At 46.3% G+C, this 16,204-nt stretch overlaps 1 protein-coding gene across 5 annotated transcripts in view; it reads left to right on the top strand.

Moving 5' to 3' along the window:
- LOC149357228 (uncharacterized) overlaps window positions 1-16,204 on the top strand; it is a 48,299-nt gene that overhangs the window by 13,395 nt on the left and 18,700 nt on the right. For all 5 annotated transcript variants that reach the window (XR_016291794.1, XR_016291795.1, XM_089584482.1 and 2 more), the window contains one exon: window positions 6,053-6,416. The gene's annotated coding sequence lies outside the window, so the exon portion shown is untranslated. The remainder of the gene's footprint in view (window positions 1-6,052; window positions 6,417-16,204) is intronic.

A 16,204-nucleotide genomic window follows, 5' to 3' on the forward strand; every position in this document is an offset into this window, starting at 1 on the left:
GTGCAAGGGGTGTGCGCAGGTGTGCATTTCCTCCCTCTGCTTTTTGGTGTTTCCATCATGTGCCACCGTTGTCCGTTCCATGCTGGCCTCTCTGGCAGCACTGGGGCATGCTTGAGATCAAAAATATATGAAAGAAGACAGAGAGATGTCTTCTTGTCAGCCTCGTAAAGAAACCTAGATGCCACGAAAATTGCTATTAGGGTGCAACCAGAGGGCTAATAACTGGCCACCATGTAGTGCCTTGACATTTTTTGTTTAAAGGGGTTACTCAGACAGAAATGTCCATTCATAGGTGAATTTTATCGTGTAGTGGTCAGAGGATTTTCATATCGGGGGACCACAAATTCACTACCGCAGAAATTCAACGTGGTAAGAAAGCATTCCAATAAAGAACATGCAAAATTTCATGAAACATTGAAAGAAAGCAACAACTCTTGCAAAGTAACGGTTTCTGTATTAGTTCAGAGTTTTCTGAGGGGTTCCGCTAGGCTACATAAGCCACATTTGCACAAATTTGACTGGGCCCAACTGCATTTCCTCGTTTGTCCTGTTCAGCTGTTGCACCATCGTTTACATGCACCGCATCAAGCCTGGTGGTGCCATGCCCAGTGCAGGCCGTGGAGGGGCAAGCTGCACCCGCCTTCTGCTTGGGCTTCTTTTGTGATCTGCAGCTGGGAGGTGGTGCATTCAGAGCAGGTGGCAGGGAGGGGTGCCTTCCCACAATTCAACTGGCTATGCTTCACCTTTTTCTGTTCACTGCTGAACTCTGCTTGCCTTTCTAGACCTACCCCCGTCTGGCAGATTTATGCGATACATATTCTCTCCTGGTGCATTTCTCTCGTGCGACAGGCCAGAAAATTGAGATGAGTCGCATTTATGTAAATACAGCTGCCATGCAACTGGCATCACCAGTGCTCTATATATGTGGTAGTATCAGCAAATTAAAAAATTGGCAGTGGTTTAGCTCTGGTTAAACCTGGAGGATTACGAATGCAACGAGGAGAGAGAGAGAGAGGTGATGGAGAGCGTGCGGCAGCAGCAGCAGCCCCGGGACACTAGCTATGTGCAGCTATGCCGCGCCCAGCGCAGAATAAGCATTTCTTCCAGTTCGACGCAAGCACCGTCAGAGGGCGCCGAAGCCGCCGAAAACATCTGTGGCTTTGGAGTATAGAGGGTCTCGCTTTGGCCATTGTGACATGGCAGTGCCGCACGCATTATGCCGGCCCTGAGTCACCCGCGCAGCGACGGCGGCGTGCGCGCCAGCTGTGTGCTGTCCTCGCGCATGCGCAGTATGGCCTTGCGTCAGCTCCGCTAAATGGCTTGATCACTCGCGCAGTGTTCCTTTCACAACAAAACTTTGTGAACAAGATGGCTAAAGATAAGCCTATATCTGTAAGTTTTGTTCTTACAACAATGAACAGCTCAGGTATTTACACACCTGTGTCTGAACAATGCGAGCATTTTCACGAAAAAAAAATTGGCAGCAGTGGCAGTTTCTTAATGCGGAAGCCGGGTTCTGATGGCTGAAAAATGCCGAAAAAAGATTTTTTTGAAAATGTAATATTGGAAATCTACACCTATTTTTCTATCATTTCACCAATTTTCTTGCACTGGAATGCAATATTTAATTTAAGAAATGCCTGCACAAGTTGGATTCATGCAGAATCAGATGCCAAAATGGTATTTTTCCAGCGATGCGGAGCGGTCATTTCGCAGCTCTGGTTGGAGCCATCGCGGTTTCATTCAAAACAGTGATCTTTGGTCTTGAATTTCCCGCTGCAGCGAACCCTGTGTGGTGATTGGTCGCAGAGACAAAAGGTTTAAAATAAAACCAAAATACACAGTTCTATTGGTTGCCACATGTACGTGATCTCAGGATGCCAGCTGATTGGCGCATCTGAATGGGGTCGTCTGCAAGGCCATGGCCGCCGCATTGGCGACGTGCACAGGACACCATTTTGCTGAGCCATCTCTGACGGCAAAGTTGTACGTTACGATGTCCACATCTGTCGGAAAGTTCCATATGCGTCATAAATACGGAAAAAAGAGGAAGTCACTAGCGGATAACTTCAAGAGGGCATCTGTGCTGGAATGCACAGATGACAACGGACCGAACGACCAAGCCAGCAACGCTGTGGAGAACAAAGGCCCAGCGGTTCCACTAGCTTCCGAGGATTGCACCGACAGCGGCTGCATTCGGCGCAACACTGTGACGCTGCAGCCATCAGATATTCAGCAAAACAAGGCCAAAGCCAAAAAGAGGCTGCACGAGCTCGCGACAACTTTGGTGACAAAGCAAAAATTTGGCTTTTTCAGTGGTGGCAAATGACGTGTCGGACTGCGCCTTTGACGAGACGTGCTTCTCTATCGTCACCTTGGATTCTGTAAATGAACTGCTGGAGCTTGCGGCAAAATGCAAAACCTGTGGCGGCGACATTAGTTTTTAACGAAGGGTGAGCGAAATTTTGGCCTTGCCCTGAAGCTCGTTTTGACACGGGCTGTTTGCGGTGAGAAATCGGCACGATGGAGCTCACCGCGCGTTAGCGGCGGTGGAAAAAAGGGAACTCTTTATCGTAAATGTTCTGGTTTCGCGTGCTGTGTGAGTAGGGGTAACCGGCAGATCGCACTCAGTGACATTTTTTGCGGCGATGAACATTGCACCACGGGCTGCACAAGAGTACGTGGCAGTGCTACGTCAAAGAAAAGCTGATGCCTGCGGCAACCCGTGCCACCAAGGAACTAACAGCAGAAAGCGCACAGTCGGTCAAGAATCTATACGATGGACTGCACTTCGGAAACGCAGGAAACATAGCACTATCCTTTGACAGGTCGTGGATGACGCGTGGGCATACATCTCATATTGGCGTAGGCACGGTGATCGAACTTTTTTCTGTGTTGGTGCTTGATTTTGTTGTTTTGAGCAACTTCTGCGCTGGGTGAGAGCAAGTGCCAAAGGATGGTGACTCGTCCTACCAAGCTTGGAGGATCAGCCATTTATGCCAGAAAAATACTGACAGAAAACCAGGAGAGATGGAAGTGCAGTCACTGGAGAAATATGGCTTGCGCTACACCACAGTTCTCTGTGACTGCGATAGCCGTACCTTCCTCGCACTGCAAGAGGCAGATGTGTATGGCTACGTAAAAATTGAGAAAGAGGACTGTGTCAGTCATGTCCAAAGTGAATGGGATCAGCTTTACGCACCTTGCTTTTCACGCACAGAGGAAGTGAAGAAAGCCTTGTTGGCAAGGGGAAGTTGACTGCGGACCTCGTCTCTAAACTGACGTCATACTATGGCTGTGCTCTAAAATCCCATAAAGGAAATGTGGGGGCAACTCGGAAGGCAGTAATGGCTGCCTACCACCATGTCACGTCTAATGACACAGCCTCAAATCATTGTGTCTGTCCAACAGGCGCAAACTTGTGGTGCCACCAGAATGCCACCACAGCAAGACGAGACCCCATGCCGCAGCATCGCTACAACCTACCGCCTCGTGTGTGCAAAGCCCTGCTCCCTGTGTATGAATGGCTCTCAGGCAGGAAGCTTATTGAGCGTTGCCAAAGGAGCAAAACACAGAACAGTAATGAGAGTTTGCATGCTCTCAAATTTTCTTGTGTCAGGTGACATTGCAATTGCGATATCTCAGCACACAGAGCAGATACATCAAAATTTTTTTTGCAATAGGAAGCTGCATGTGCATTGTATGAAATGTTGGAAGCAAATTTTTGAATTTCCGCACAGAAATTTAATTATGTCGAAATGTTTTTGACATTTTATTTCAACCCTTCAGAACTAAAATTTGATGCAGCATGAATTAAGTAATTTTAGTCAAATAAAAAACTACTTCCAACATTGGATTCATCTTTTGGGCTATCTATGTGTTAAAATGAAATTTCGATTCATCCAGTTTTTCGTAATAAGGCAATGGTAATTCCTGACTATCTCAAAAACTAATTGGTCTATGCAAGAACTGAATGCACATTTGATATCAGTGCAAAAAGCTGTACAAGTGTGTTTAATATCGTAAAAATAGGTAAAAAAGCAAAGAAGTTTGTTTCAGAAGCAGGCTCCCTTCTTAACTGCCACTGCCGCCACCCACTGAAGCTCCAGGGGACCCCCTTGCAATATTCTTAAAATAGTCTTGTCGAGTGCAGTTTTTTTTTTGCATGAGTTTCCTCTGACCATTGTGCCCAACTGGTGGCTTAATAGCGTATTTTGAGAAGCACACAGCGAGCCAGTAACTAAACTTCCATGAGGCATGATGCTCACGCGAGGGTTGCTCACAGTGGCGGGATTTGAAGACGCAGTCTACCTTCCAAAGCTGTGCACCAAGGAAAACCTAGTACCAGTCCGGGGTACCCTTTTGGAGAACAGGATGGATACTGGGGCCACAGGAGTGTTGAAGCGATGGCCAAGTAGTCACGGCATCTGCCTCGCATTCGGGAGTTACTGGCTTTGAGTGCTAGTGCCTCCATGTACCCACCGGTTTTAAGGCGAAAGCCTTTAATGCCTCATACTGTCGTTAGCAGACGCTGTTGGCAGCGGTGTCAACAGACGCGTCGGCAGATTTGTCCGCCTTTCGGCGTCACTGCTTAAAAAGAAACTGCGCCGAGGGTGGGAATCGAACCAGAGCCGTTGGCATTTGAAGCGGCTACGCTACCACTCCGCCACGAAGGCTCAAGGTTTGAGCATGAATAACGCCTGTTTCACATGCAAGCGAAAATGCTGGCGAATCCTGCCGCCGCGGCGGAAAAACCTGTTTTGAGTCGTCGCTGCGACGAGCGGCGAGGTTTCAACAAGTTGGAAATTTTCGCTGCGACGCGCCGCTCAATCGCTCAGTCGCTTGCATGTGAACCGGCCTTAAAGGCGCATCTAGTGAATGCATGGGTTTCATAAATAAAATAAAAGGAATAAAGTGAAGGAAAGGAAAAATAAAAATAAGAAAACAAACAAAAATAAAAAACAAAACAAAAATAAGATATGAAAAAATAAATAAAAATCAATAAAAATAATAAAAAAAACAAAACATGAAAAATAAAAAAAATTAATAAAATCAAAAAACAAACAAAGCACCAGGAAACGCTTTCGCCTTGCAGCACTTTAGAGAGCCAAAGTGCCCCTGAATTTTTTTTAATGCTTACTGGGTTGCGTCGTCATAGTGCTTGTCTCTTCTAACGTGAAATGCTTGGGAAAATTGTCTTGGGCCAAACTACACCAGGTGGCAAAATTTTATAATTTTATCTCTCTCCATGTAATGGAGGCACGAGCATGACTACTTTGGGCCAAATTAGTTCTGAAAGGTGAGAAGAGTCTTTTGATGGGGTGGTTGTTATTCCGTTGTGTAGGTTCAAACACTGCACACAGACAAGGAAGGACAGTGAGCAAACTGCACTGTGTTCATGTTCCTCACTGTCCGTCCTCGTCTGTGTGCGCTGTTTGAACCCGAACTTTTCTAAAAGATATTCTGGAATTGCCACTACTCATGATCTTTTCGCATATCTATTAGTACTAAAGACAAGAAGATTGAATGCACTGTGAAAGCAGGTATAAGTTTTTCATCTCTATAAATTTATATCACAGGGCAAGTTCACTCTGCATTTAAACATACTCTTTTTTTGGTGGACGGCTCTTTCCCTGCTCCTGATTTCTCGGCTGCATCGTTATGTGCTTATACAATAGAACCTTAAAGCCACCGCGCATCAAACTTCAATCAACTTTATACGTATTGGGAAAAGTGCAAGAAAAGCAAGGACGAGTAGTTGCTTCTGAATGGCTGCACAAAAAAAGCGTCGCCAGATGTAACGCTTAAGCAGGGCCTGCAGTGCCTGCGGCGAATTTGCATTGTCTGCAAGTGGTGATGGCACCACTGCAAGAGGGCGTGGACACTGCATGGCTTTGTATGCAGGGAGCTGTGTCCCTCAGCGTGTGAGGCTGGGCTTCCTTGTTTATTTATTTGTCTATTCAAGGTGCCTACAACACCCCCGAAGGGTATAGTGGGCTCAGCAACACGCGCGATGGCATGTGCTCATTTCCATCCTCTGCTCTTTCTGCAGGCTATCATGCTGTTTGCGAAGCAAACAGCATAGCCATCCTCGTCGCTCTGATGCTGCTTCCTGCCTGCTGATACCACTGTAAGCAGACAACTGCACTTCTATGCCTAACGACCGCCTGTGTGCTCACCCAGAACCAACAACCGTGGACCGACCACCACCCCTCAAAGCTTTCTGCACTACAGTGCCCCCAGCCGAAAAACTCTACTGCTTGGCACCGTCCTCCTCGCAGCTTCCATCAGCCAAATTGACAGAAAGATCAACACACCAGAATATAAGGACGAACTGGCTCGTGCCTTCCTTCAGTGCGCTCGGCAACGCGAGCGGGATGGCGCAAGCTCATATACGTCCTCTGCTCCTTCTGCAGGTAAATCATCAACTTTCCTTACTTGCCCCGTGTACTCACTATTGTGGTTAATTAGCGTTGACATTACTGTGCTACTGTTGCTAAGGAAAGGTGTCCGGCAGCAAGACACGATCTCACCTATGCTGTTCACTGCCTGTTTACAGGAGGTATTCCGGGCCTGAAATGGGAACAGTTGGGGATAAGAGTTAATGGAGAGTACCTAAGTAATCTGCGATTCGCTGATGACACTGCCTTGACATTGACATTGCTTTGAACTGCAAAGCATGATCAATGAATTAGACAGGCAGAGCAGAACGGTGGGGCTAAAAATTAACATGCAGAAAACCAAAGTAGTATTCAACAGCCTAGCAAGAGGACAGCAGTTCGCAATTGATGGCGCGGTGCTGGAAGTAGTAAGAGAATATGTCTATTTAGGGCAGGCAGTGACTGCTGATCTGGATCATGAGAGGGTAATAACTGGAAAAATAAGAATGGGGTGGAGCGCATATGGCAGGTTCTCTCAGATCATGAATGACAGTTTACCAATATCCCTCAAGAGAAAAGTATACAACAGCTGTATCTTACTGGTACTCACCTATGGGGCAGAAACATGGAAGCTAACAAAGAATGTTCAGCTTAAGTTAAGTGCAATGTAGCGAGCTATGGAAAGAAAAATGATAGGTGTAACATTAAGGGATCGGAAGCGGCAGAGTGGGTGAGGGAACAAACGTGGGTTAATGACATCCTAGTTGAAATCAAGAGGAAGAAGTGGGCTTGGGTAGGGCATGCAATGCAAAGGCAAGATAACCGCTGGTCCTTAAGGGTAACAGAGAGGATTCCAAGAGACGGCAAGTGTAGCAGGGGGCGGCAGGAAGTTAGATGGGAGGATGAGATTAAGAAATTTGCGGGAATATGGTGGCCACAGCTGGCAAAGGACAGGGTTAATTGGAGAGACAGGGGAGAGGCCTTTGTCAGGCTGATGATGATGATGATGTTGCTTACAATTGTGCTCACATTCTTTTTACTCTTCTTACCATATCCGGCGATATCCAAGTTAACCCCGGGCCTAACACTCGTTCCATGTCTACACAAGCATCTTCTGATGTACTGTATGCCTGAGATAAAATTAGATCTTGGCAAAATACACTCCTGAATGAAATAAAAACTATTCACAGTGGCCTGGTGGAAACTGACAAGGCTATTGAAGAGATAACAAAAGGCTTGCTAAAATTGAAGAAGATTCCTCCTCTTTAATCGCTTTAAAGGCTGAAGTAGCATGCATGAAGACGCTGAAGAGAACGCTAAACAAATCACTATAATGACGGCCAGGATGGATGATGCTGAGGACTGGGCCCATTGCTCTAGTCTTCTTCAGTCTCAAAGATGCAGCACACGAAACATTGGACGAGTCTGAAAAACACCTAATTAAACTCTGCAAAGAAAACCTTGATGTCACCATCCAACTTACCGACATCAAACATGCACACAGGCTTGGACACTACTAAAGTAAGAAAAATCTACCTATACAGTGAAAGCTCGTTAATTCGAACCTCGATAATTCGAATTTTCGGATAATTCGAACTCCACCACTTGGTCCAGCCAAGCTTCATAGAGATCTGTGTATAAAAAAGCCTGTTAATTTGAAAGCAAATCGGTTCCGCTACAGATAATTCGAACTATGCGCCGCTGCGTTAGGGCAGCTTGGCACAGAGCACGTGGCCAAAAAAAAAGCACCTCCGCATAGTTAGAGGCTGCACACGTCCTAAACGGGGACAGAAGATGAACCATATAAAACCGTGGAAGAGGTGGTAAAGCCTAAATGGCGCCATCACCGGCGCGGCGGCTGTGGTGGCGGCTGCCTACCCTCTTTTCCACGCAACCTCCGAAACTCGTAACTAAATACTCGTTAATTCGGAAATGTGGTTAAGTACTGTCGGTGCAGCACCAGTCAACGCCCATAAAGGCTATGACTTCGGACGGGTGCTACAAATTACGTGTGAAAACCTTTTTTTTTTTTCTTTGCAAGTGTCGTCCATCCTTCCACCCATCAGTCGTCAATGGAAGATGACGCCGGCTTTCGTTCGCTGCATGCCAATGATTGAGTGGCACTAGACGGCGTCCACCGCAATCGCCCATGGCACGATAATGAGAACATACCGAAAACAAGGCTTGCACAACCAGACAAGTGCTGGCACTCTGCCAAGTTCGCTGCCCCCTTTTGCTGACGTCAAAAGTTAAACACACTGTGATGTTATCGCTGCGCAGCTTCTTGGTGCACTCCAAAGAAATGCGTTATGGGCTGTAAAGGTGCAAAACGGAGGGAAGCATCAACAACGGAAGCATTTTTTTTTTTTAAATTCTTAGGAAAAATCGAGGTGGGTGAGCTCATCATGCGAGTGAACTTGCTACGCGAGTAAATACGGCACATATACCGTAATGCAAATGGTTCTTGTCAGTTTTTTTCGAGGCCATTCGATAATTCTAACTTTTTTCCCTATCCTGTGGTGAAGTTCAAATTAACGAGCTTTTACTGTAATTGTAGCGTATGCTCACTTGAAAACTAAGGAATCTTTCATGTCACATGCCAAGAACCTTAAAGGCTCTTCATATACAATATCTGAAGATTACTCATCTGGAACCTGGCTGTGAAGTTCGAATTAACGAGCTTTTACTGTTATTGTAGCGTATGCTCACTTGAAAACTAAGGAATCTGTCATGTCACATGCCAAGAACCTTAAAGGCTCTTCATATACAATATCTGAAGATTACTCATCTGGAACCTGGCTGTGAAGTTCGAATTAACGAGCTTTTACTGTAATTGTAGCGTATGCCCACTTGAAAACTAAGGAATCTGTCATGTCACATGCCAAGAACCTTTAAGGCTCTTCGTATGCAATATCTGAAGATTACTCATCTGGAACCTGGCTAGTCCGCAAACATCTGTTTGAAGTCGTCAAATCGGAAAAGAAAACTTCCAAATTAAGATATAATAAACTTATTATAGATAACACGACATACTTTTTTCACCACTCTCCCCAGACTGTCGTTCTCTGTCAGGCTGTTGCTCCTTATCAGCCATAGCTAGAGGTTGCCTCGCTCTCCAGATCCCATGCTAAGTAGGTACCTTTGATTTACACAAATATCAGAAGCATTTTACCAAAATCAGATTCAGTGCGCTGCCTTACTGACACCACCGAAAGTAAAATGGTGGTACTGACGGAAACTTGGCTGTAACCTTCCGTTTCTAACTCTGAATTACCTGCCTCTTTCCCTAACCACGATATCTTCTGCCACAATCGTGAGGACAGGCTTGGCGGTGGCGTACTAATTGCCACCCATCAAAGCTTACTCTGCTACCCCATAAACATCACCTCATGTTTGTAAATCACGTTCATTGGCTCCAAAGAATTTAACCCGCCCATTATCATTTGCTCCTGCTACAGGCCTCCTCACGCTGATGTCTCTTTTCTCATGCTCTTTCACAATGAGCTCCAATCCATAACCACCTCATATCCGCGCACACGTTTGCTTATATTTGGCGACTTTAATTTCCCTCATATCGTAAAATGACCTTGCAACAACATTAAACAAGCATACTATCAAGAGCGATTTTTTGAACTCGTGCCTCACATTTGGTCTATCTCAGCTCGTCACCAACCCGACAAGGCAGGATAATCATTCTTCTAGCGTTCTCAGTCTCGTGCTCGCTACTTATCCTGACAGCATTTCAGTGCTTACGCACCTATCAGGCTTGAGTGATCACTTGGTAATCTACGGCACCTATCACAGTCCCTTATTACTCCCTGAAAAGTTAACAAAACATTAATGCTCTACTACAAAGGTGACTGCAATACCATGAATAACAACCTCATGGAATTCTGTAACTCTTTCCTTTCAAACTTTTCAAATCGCTCTGTCGAAACTAGCTGGTCTTTGTTCACTGATAAAATGCGCGAGCTCATCCGCACCTACATCTCCACTAAAACATTCACCGCCATCATCGGCATGGTTCAACGGAACATTAAAAAGGCTGCTTAGCAGAAGAAGAGGCTCTTCTAATCTGCAGAGCATTTTAATTGCGCTCATGCATGGGACAAGTATGCTGCCGCAAAAAAATTTTTGTCACGCAACGCAAGCCAAAGAAACCTTTTTCTTATCTACATTACCTGATATGCTTCGCAACAACCCCAGGCAATTTTGGAAGGCCATAAACGAAAAGCAACCCCGCCAGTATCGCCGTGCGACAAACACAGTTCACCTCTTCCATGACGCGGCTGAAGCATTAAATTGTACATTTTCTTCCAATTTTACCCATGAACCTGTAGGCGACATGTCTGACTATCCTACCGTTCTGTGTCGGACATACGCTTCGATCCTAACAGAATAATTGTGTTAATTTCATGTAACTAACTTCATCAGCTGCTATGATTGAACTTAGTGCAAAAGTTCTCAAGCATACTAAAAACGTTGTAGCCATTCTTCTTTCTCATATCTTCCAGCAATCACTCGAGTCCAGTTTTTGTACCCCACGACTGGAAAGTGGGGAAAATCATCCCAGTGCACAAAAAAAGGCTTTCCATAACTACCTTCCCATCTCCCTCACTAGTGTTCTCTCTAAACTAAAGGAACATGTAATTTACTCACACATCATCACCTTATTCTATGCTGTCAACTTTTTTCACCCTTCTCAACTCAGATTCCTGAAAAACCTAACCTGCTGTACCCAGCTTCCTCTCTTTACTCGCGACATCAGTTCTAGTATGGACACAAACAGACCTGTGGATGCTGTTTTCGTAGATTTTGAAAAAGCTTTTGACAAAGTTTCCCCTCAACAGATCTTATTTAAACTTTCACGCCTAAACCTGAACCCACTAGTACCTACATGATTGGCTCTGCAAATTTTTACTAACCTCTTTTTTTACTAATTTTTACTACTAACCTTTTTACTAACAGTTTTTATGGGCTAAAAATCACACATCTTCCATTTCCCCTTTTACCTCAGGCGTGCCAGAAGGCACGGTTTTAAGGCCTCTGTTATTCTTAATTTGCATTAATGACCTCCCAAGGGAGGTCATTAATGCAAATCTATCTTCCAGCGTTCATTTGTTTGCCGACGATTGCGTCATTTACCGGAGCATCACTATTAGCAGAGACAATGTGACATAAAACTTGTGGAAGAGTGGTGCACCAACTGCCTAATGCCTTTAAACTTAAAACAACTCTAATATCATTTCATCATCGTCAATCGTATCCTACTCCTGATTACACCCTTCGCAGTTCCATGATATCTCACGCATCTTCATGTAAATATTTAGGAATCAGCCAGACACAGGATTTCTCTTCTATCACCCACATAATGAACATAACCAACGAAGCTAACCATGTTCTTGGTTATCTAAACCGTAACTTGTGTTTGGCACCTGCTTCCGTAAAACTGTCCACCTCTTTAACTCTTGTCTCTCCTAAACTTGAATATTCATGCTCAATCTGGGACCCCCAACATATTAACCTAGCCAAAGCCCTTGAGTCCGTCCAGAGCCATGCGATAAGATTCGTACATTCCAATTATTCATATCATACGAGCGTAACAGTATTGAAAACAAAAGCTAACCTCCCCAGCCTTGAATCCCGTCGGAAAATAACCAGACTGCCTTTTCCACAGGTTTTGTCATCGCTCTCCCGGAGCAGCGCCGAAATTCAAGAAGCAGTGACATTTTCCCACCAGGGAAAAAAAACTGCAGTGCACATAGATTTAAAATTTTATTTAGCTCTAGCAACATTTACTTTATTGAGTGAAAGATTGCTATGTCAGTTACTCTCGAAACCATCAAAAGACTCCTCCAAGTCAGTCGCAAAAAAAGTTCACAACATTCCGCTTGAAGCCCACCCCGGTCTTCTGGTGTCACGGCTCCAATATCTGCCAGTCCGCCATGCAGGTCGCCGTCCTCCAAGCCATCGAGTGCGTTAGTAATTCCGCATCCCTTGAAGGAGTGTGCCACTGTCGCCTCAGGTACAGGAGCCCATGCCTCGGCAACAAAATCAAAAACATGCTGGCACGACAGCTTCTTCAGGTTTCCTTTGGGCGTCCTCTCTTTTTCGCGCATATATTCTTCCCACAAACGCCGTAGGGTGGACTTGAAAGGCTTGTTCCAAAGAAGTCATCTGGCTGCAGGATGCTCATGCACCCCGCAGGCACATTGAGCACGTCGGTATCGCACTCCTCGAAAGCATTCTTGGCAGCTTCTGTTTTATGGATGGGCGCCTGGTCCAGTACCAGTAAGCGGCACATGTCATCAACGTTTGGGCCCCAGATTCTTGACAGCTACTCCTGCATCTTTTCTGATGTCATCCAGCCATTTTTTATGGCGGTGAAACGAACATTTGCTACGAATAAAAGAAAAAAAATTGAGAATCTTGATAGAACGAACTGAGCGACATCGCGATTCCTCGCCCCATTGAAAAAAAGAATCATTCTCACCTGGTATGCGAAGGCTCGCGAAGACCCTGGCTGGAATTTTCCCGGTGTGTTCCTTGAAAATAACGAAGGCCAGGCGCTTGTGGCCGGTGGCGCGTGCGGCTAGGCAAACCGTGAAGCCTTGTCGGGCACATCCAGTGTTTGCGATCCGTATGGTGCCTTTGCCGACCACGCTGTTTGTCCTGTTGGCTGGGTTGTCTATATGGACCATTGTCTGGTCCATATTGCCGATGTTGTACAACGTGTAGCCGTTGCGCCATCGCAGAGAGTTTGCGGCAGCCCGAAAGGCACTTGCTGCCTCCGAATACTCTTGGGGCGTCTTCTGGGTCTTGTTCGTAGAACGACGCATTGACATGCCAAACCGCTGCTTCCATCGACTTATGTAATGGCTGGAAGCTGCGAAGTTTCCCTACTGCATGTTGTTGGCTATTCTGACAGCCTCTTCAGAGAGAAGCCAGTTACTAACGGCACGTCCTGCCGTTCTTTCCCGCTCGAACTTGAAGAGCGCATCGTCCATGCATTAACCCTTTGCGGTCCCTAACTATTTCCCGCTTCGCGACCGTTCCGGTCCGAAACTATTTTGCCCGTTTTCCGCGCCGCGGAAGAAAACAAACAGCTGTGCAAGAACGCTTGCTCAAATGTTTATTTTTTAGGCTTGTCTTCTTGCCTAAGACACTCAGCGGTATTTTGGCAGTGTATGGTAGCGCTGGAAGCATTCCCCTGGGTGCAGGCCTGGATTTTGGCTGCAGGTTTGGCAGAAAAATACAGTCTCCTTCCTGCCTCCTTTCGTTTTGCGGTCACTGCACACCGCGCAATCTTTGCTGCTTCGGCCTGGGAGCTTGAAAATGAAATGAGGTCTGCCATCCAGCCTTTCCTCGCCATCCAAACGAGCAGATGGGCCCCGTTTTTTAGCGCGGGCCCTAACATCACCAACCAGCTGTTCGATGAGGTTCCGGCGGTAGTGGAGGTGTCGCTGCTCCTTCAGGCCCTGTTTGAGGTGTTGTAGTCTCATCAAAATGAAGCTGTTTACAATCGAGACTTCCAGGAGCCAGAAAAACAGCTTTCTCCACCATTTCATGGTCTTTCGGCTAAAAGCATAGCTGGCACAATAGTGGTCAGCCCTGTCGACAGCACCCATGTTCTCAGTATAGTCACTGATCACCACAGGCTTTTGCAGAGTGACTTTTTTGCCTCCTGCTTTCGTCCGCGTCTTTTCCTTCATCGATGCATTGTGTGCCGAACTAAGCATTGTCACTTGACGTTTATCCCGCCACGCAAGTGTCATGTACGAGTCTCCTTGGCGGTAAGCCGCCACTTCGCCTTTCTTCAGTTTTTTCTTGAGCTGCGGTGGCATTTTCTTCCTGTTGGTCATTACAGTGCCTGTTAGCACCACGCTCTTCTGAAGCAATTCTTCTGCAAGAAGCGGCGAAGTGTAAAACCTGTCGGTGTAAATGTGGTAGCCACTGCCCGGTGTAGCTAGCTGCAATTTCTCCAGCAGGTGCAGAACAATTCTGCATGTAAAGGGGAGATCGGGACGGCAGAGGCTCTCAGTCGTCGTGCTGCCGTAATAGGGCTCAATTGCAGAAATATACCCTGTCTGGCAATCAGCTAGAGCAAAAACCCGCATGCCCCATTTCGTTGGCTTCTGTGGGTTATAGCACTTGAATGAAATCCGCCCTTTGAAGCCGACGGTGCTCTCGTCGACACAAATTTTTGGCCCGGCGCTGAAATGCTCTCTACGTTTTACATCAATGTAGCGCACAATGTCCCTCACCTTGCTGCCACGAGTTGGTCGGTCGGACGAGGCATCTGTGCTTGGCGAAACGTGGAGCATCCAAAAAATCTGAAGAAATCGCTTGCGCTTGAAAACATGCGGGAAAAAAGGCATCTTCTTGAGCAGGTCCTGGCTGAAGTACTCCTTGATTTCGGGCTTCGGATTCAGTGCCATGTTGATTATTACGCCTAAAAAGGCCTTGAATTCGTGTACGGACACATCTTCCCATTTCTTCCAAATTGAATGCTCTGGAAGAACTCCGGCATTCGAGATTTTCTCAAGCGCATAGCGGTTTGTCTCGCGCACAATGTCCTCAATCAGTTTGTCCATAAAGAACAACTGAAAGTAGTCCAACTCGCATGTTAGGTTGGAGGCGCTTACTTGAGGTCCCGGGTTCGAGACTGTGAACGGAATGGGTTTGAAGTCTGGACAATTTTTTGGGTAGGCCCGCCAGACTGTTGCAGGTGGTCTCGTGTCACCAGAGCCACCGGCTCCAGAGCAGTCGTCGTCGTCATCGCTGCCGCCACTTGATTCTGTAGATACGCTGTCTTCGTCATCTGATGGCGGCACATAGTTCTCTTCTTCACTAAAATCATCCTCACTTTCACTGAAAGCTTGGCAGTTTTTGCCGTAAAATGCACTCTGCGAGAAGGCGGCCATGCTGTGCTACGAGCGGCATGTAAACAGAACCACGAGACGCTCGAAGGCTTGCTGGTGCGAAAGGTCGAAAACATTTCTGTGCTGCCATCTAGTGCAAAATTTCCAAACACATTTTTAAAAATAGTTTAGTATGTTTCTAAGAGATGGCGCACCATGCAAAATAAGCCGAAACGCGCGCGATTCAACTGTGGAAGCGCTTGTCGGGCTGTGCCCGACAGCGGACCGCTACGGCCGAGCAGCGTTGTCGGGCGAGGCCCGACTAAGGACCGCAAAGGGTTAACTGAAAACTGGGGCGCCATTACTCTGCTTTCTTTGAAGTTTTGCTCTCCTGTAGTTATGCTGAAGCAACTTCTCGAAATTATTGTCCCATTCCTGTATTTGTTTGCGGTTGAGCTTGGAATGTCGAGATGTTTGGTGCACGTTTTTTCCGTTTTCCCGATGCCATTGTACGACCTCAACTTTCTTTGCCACTGAGTACGAGTGCATCGGGAACTTCACAATGGCAAAACAAGATGACAAATGACGCGTGCGAACGACACATGGGAACGAGCATGTGAATGGCTTGAAAAGCAGGATTGGATTGGATTGAATTCTTGGACTGGATGGGGCAGACCAGTGTTGCTTGGGCGCGTTGCGTGATAAGGGCCAGGGGACAGGGTGCTTTCCCGGAACGGCGCGGAAATGTGAAATTGACAGTGATGTTAGATGTTAGGGGGGGGGGGGGCCCTTGCATGGTTGGGGGCGCTTGTTCAGAATTTTACAGTAGTTTAAGTGTAGCAATCAAAATGAGAACATAAAGGTGATAAAAAAATGTCAACAAACTTTCAGTATATACTATGCATTTATATATACAACTGAAATGCATAATCAGCATGAACCACAGTAAATATCAGATTATAA

Source organism: Amblyomma mixtum, chromosome 3, assembly GCF_055824585.1.
Source record: "Amblyomma mixtum isolate Tamu chromosome 3, ASM5582458v1, whole genome shotgun sequence".
NCBI lineage: Eukaryota > Metazoa > Arthropoda > Arachnida > Ixodida > Ixodidae > Amblyomma > Amblyomma mixtum.